Source organism: Papilio machaon, chromosome W (assembly GCF_912999745.1).
Source record: "Papilio machaon chromosome W, ilPapMach1.1, whole genome shotgun sequence".
In the NCBI taxonomy this organism is placed as follows: Eukaryota; Metazoa; Arthropoda; class Insecta; order Lepidoptera; family Papilionidae; genus Papilio; species Papilio machaon.
In genome coordinates this window covers 8,148,645-8,153,811 of record NC_060015.1, presented here as the reverse complement: position 1 = coordinate 8,153,811, position 5,167 = coordinate 8,148,645, and positions in this window count along the sequence as shown.

The following is a 5,167-nucleotide window of genomic DNA, read 5'->3' as shown; positions in this document are numbered from 1 at the left end:
TGAAATATAAAAATATTGGTCCGATCTTACCGCAGTACAAATTGAAGAGATCGCGTCCACAATCCTGTCTGCTGTGAAATACACAGACGGCGCGTGTACCTCACTACCCACATATTCCCATGTAGAATCCCTGGCTTGGTCCACGCTACCCATGCTTCGCGAACACTGCTACGATTCTGATCTCGATTCAACTTGCTGCGACTACAACGATTATTATGATCACGGTAACGATCAGACATTTTTCACTTTGCAATTATTTTCACGAAAATATAAACAACGACAGAGTGAGCAAACTGGATAGAATCACGCGGATCCTATCCCACTTCTGAAATTATTAAAGCGATTATTAAAAGTCCTAGATGAAATAATGAAAGATGTCTATCACAACGCGATTTTACATTTTATCACAAAATCAATAATTCAACACAAATTCAAATTACAATAATTATCAACGGCTAGAGTTTAAATTGATTTGTAATTCTAACATCACGAATACAAAATGACAAAAAGGCAGAAATGACTCGGTAATCAGTACTTATCCAACAAGCAGGCAACCGGCAGCGTGGTTGGTTCGAGTTCATAAGTTAAGTAAATTGAAGTTGAAGTTATGTTGACCTTCCGACGACAAAATAAAAACTGAACTTGCGGTGTCAGTGCAACGGCTTATATAGGGTAGATTCACGGGATGTGACGACATCGTTGGCATTAAAGATTGATCAGCGACGACTTCCGTTTTGCTGGCGAGTAGGCGGATGTAGATGGCGTTGTAGCTCCGCTCTGCTACGTGCAGGCTCAGCGGGCGGATGTAGATGGCGTAACAAACACTCATAAGCTAGCTGCAGAATGTATAAAGTCTAGTTCTTATATGGATGATTATTTATGTGGTGCTCAGTCTATGGAGCAATGTGTAGTATATTATCACATCTCTTAAAGTTAGATTGTACACAAACTGAGAGCAATCCTTACAACTTTTTATCTCACACCCCAGTCAAAACTCTTGGTTTACAGTGGATACCTACTAAAGATGTACTTCAACTTTCCATTCCTAATTGAAGTGTGAACTCTCAATGTACCAGAAGGAATGTTTTATCTCAAATTGCACAAATATATGATCCTATTGGTTTACTATCTCCTACAATTATATTAGCAAAAATATTAATGCAAGATATTTGGAAACAAAACATAGATTGGGATTCTTTAATTCCTCAAGAATTGTTAGAAACTTGGAATATGTTCATTTTACAATTAACTAAAACTAACTAGGGTGACGCAGTGACCCAAAGTGGGCCTTGGCCTCCGACAACAAAAGTCTCCACTTTTTCCGATCCCGCGCCGTCCCGACCCAATCTCGGACCTGTAGGTCCCGAAGATCTCTATTTACTTCATCTATCCAGCGATATTTGGGACGGCCAACTGGACGCCGACCACTCGGTCGTCCCGTATATGCGCGTTTGACACCACGAACATCATCCATTCTTTCTAAGTGGCCGAGCCAGCGGAGTCGTTGCGCTTTTATCTCGCCAATGATGTTGGGCTCGGCCACCAGTTTCTCAATCTCAGTGTTTTTTCTGATGCGCCACGTTCCATCCTCTTTTTGCACTGGCCCTAAAATTTTTCTTAAAATTTTCCGTTCGGTGACTAGGAGTTTTGCTTCTTCCTTTGCAGTGAGTGTCCAGGCCTCACAGCCGTACATTAGGATCGGTCTAATTACCGTTTTATAAATGCGGATCTTGGTGCGCCGGCTGAGAAGCCTGGACACTAATACCTTGTGTAGAGCTGCACTACAACGTAGGGAATTTTGCACTCGAATTTCTATTTCTTCTTCACGAGTGTTTTGATCCGTTATAGTGCAGCCCAGGTACTTAAACTTTTCGACTCCTTTGTAGGTAAGGTTAGCAACTTTGAGGTCTTCTCTGGGTATTCTTGAGCTTCTGTATCGACGCATGTGTATATATTCTGTCTTCTCGTGATTAATACTTAAGCCAACTCTCTTTGCTTCCCTATCCAACACTTCCGCTGCTCTCGCCACCTCTTCTTTTGCCGCTCCTAGTAAAGCAAGGTCATCCGCGTAGCCTATCACCTTATGCAGTCCGTTTAACGGTATACCTCCATCCAGTGCTACCACATGTCTTATGACATACTCGAGGGCCAAGTTAAAAAGCATGGGTGACAGAGCATCACCTTGTTTTAATCCCGTTATCACTTTAAATTCTTCAGTTAGTTCTGTCCCTACTCTTACCACCGCTCGGCTTTCCCCTGTCATCATTTTAATAAGCCTAATAAGTTTATTTGGTATAGCAAATTTTTTTAAGACATTATAAAGGGAGCCTCGGTCTACGCTATCATATGCCTTCGCAAAGTCAACGAAAAGTGAATGGACGCTTTGCGCGTATTCCCATCTCTTTTCCATGATTTGTTTAAGGAGGAAGATTTGGTCAACTGTGCTACGGTTGCGTCTAAAACCACACTGGTAGTCACCTATTATGGCCTCAGCGTAAGGTTCCAAACGTCTCAGCAACAGGTAGGATAACACCTTATAAGCTGTAGACAGTAAAGTAATCCCTCTGTAGTTCGTACACTTTCTGCGTGGTCCTTTTTTGTGTATGGGGCATATGATACCAATATTCCACTCCTTAGGTATTTTCTCGTTGTTCCAGATCTTAATGAGAAGCTCAAACAATTTCAACTGCCCAGATTCTCCGCTATACTTCCATACTTCACTGGGCAAGTTATCAATTCCGGGAGATTTGTTGTTTTTAAGCCTTTTTACGGCAAATATAACTTCTTCAAAACTTAAAGGAGACACTTCATCATCATTTTCTGCTTCATCTGTAACTTCTTCAACTTTATCTTGCGGAGGTGTACAGTTGAGAAGCTGCTCAAAGTAATTTTTCCACATATTTTTTAATTCTGCCAGGTCTGTTACCAAATTTTTCCTATCGTCTTCCAATACTTGCCAAGCGGGTTGATAGCCTTTCTTCGTTTCTCTTATCTCCTGATAGAATTTTCTACTCTGATTATCCTTAATAAAATTTTCCATGTCACGCATAATGTTTTCTAAGTGTTCTCTCTTGGCTTTTTTGATAACCTTCTTGGTTTTATCATTTTACAATTACATTCTTTAAAAGATATACAGATTCCTAGATATTACTTTTCTGATATTCCTACAGATATCATTTTTTAGGGTTCAGTGATACTTCACAGAAAGCCTATGGAGCATGTTTATATTTAAGAGCAACTTATCCTAACAAAGAGTTTACATGTACTTTAGTAAAGGCTAAGTCTAAAGTTGCACCTATTAAAAAGCAACAGTCAATCCCTAGACTAGAATTGTTTGGAGCACTACTTTTAGCTCAGTTAACTAACAGATTTTTAGATACAACTAAAAATAAAATCAATATTTCATGTATATATTTATTTTCAGATTCTTCAATTATATTAAGTTGGATAAAATCACCATAAACATGACACATATGTTACCCATAGACTCATGCTATTCATTAATACTACACAGAGTGACAACTGGTATTACATTAATACTAAACAAAATCCAGCTGACTTAATTACACGAGGTGTCATGCCAAATGCACTTCCATCATGCTCTTTATGGTGGAATGGACCTTCTTGGTTAACACAAGACCAAACATTGTGGCCTATCACTGCAAATATACCTGAAAATGATAGTCAAAAAGTAATTGATTTGTCAACAACTAAAGTGGTAAATATTTGTACAAAATTAACTAAAAACTACTCATTCTTTTATGATCACTTTTGTAAGATCTCTAATTTTACTCGCTTAACTAGGTCAGTAGCATATATATTTAGATTCATATATAATTTAAAAAACAAAACTAACAAACACATTTCTTATTTATCAGTCTCTGAACTCAAACATGCACATAATTTTATCATTCAAACATCACAACATCAGTCATTCCCAAAAGAAATTAGCGAATTACAAAATGCTCAGAATAATAACACACAGTCAGATCACATAAGCACACATAAATTATACACATTTACTTCTAGCCCTATAAGAAACTTAAATCCTTTTTTAGATGAAAATAATTTGTTAAGAGTGGGAGGGCGCATTCAGCACTCGGACATACCATATAGTCAGGCGCACCCTATTATATTAGCTGCTAAAAACCACATAACTACATTAATTGTGCGTCATTATCATCTCAAATTACTTCATGCGGGAGTTCAAAACACATTATACAACATAAGGCTCACTTACTGGCCCATACATGGTAGACGTGAAGTTAAGAAATGTATTCACACATGTGTAAGATGTACTAGGTACAGAGAAACAGTCTGTGGACAACAAATGTCAAACCTACCAACTCCTAGGGTTACGTTAACTCGTGTTTTCACGCACGTAGGAATAGATTTTAGTGGTGCTGTATCCATCAGAAACACTATGGCTAGAAACTGCAGATATTTCAAAGGATATATTTGTTTATTTGTGTGTTTGGCTACTAGGGCAATTCATTTAGAATTAATGACAGACCTGTCATCTCAAGCTTTTATATGTGCTTTAAAGAGGTTTATATTTAGACGAGGATTGCCTACTTGTTTGTATACAGATAATGCAACGAATTTCAAGGGTGCAAAATCTGAACTTCATGATCTCTATAAAATGTTTAAAAATGACAAATGTTATAGTGAAATAACCGATTTTTGTGCTTCTAATAACATAGAGTTCAAATTTACTATACCATTAGCTAGCCATATGGGTGGTATTTACGAAGCAGGTATAAAATCTGTTAAGTCACTACTTAAGAGATATTTGTTTACTACTAAGTTAACATATGAATTACTTTACACTGTATTAGTGCAGATAGAAGGAATATTAAATTCCAGACCTTTGTATCCTATCACTGATTTGCCAAATGATTTAACTTGTCTAACACCGGCTCATTTTATCATAGGTACAGCTATAACAGACTTACCTGAGCCTAATTTACTAGAAATAAATGAGTCTAGACTTAAAATTTACAAAAGAATGATACAATTAAAACAGAGATTTTGGAAACAATTCTATTTCAGTTATTTATCAGAGTTACAAACTAGAAACAAGTGGTTAAAGATTCATAATAATTTAAATATTGGAGATTTAGTGATAATAAAAGATGAAGTTACTCCCCCCACATTTTGGCCTCTA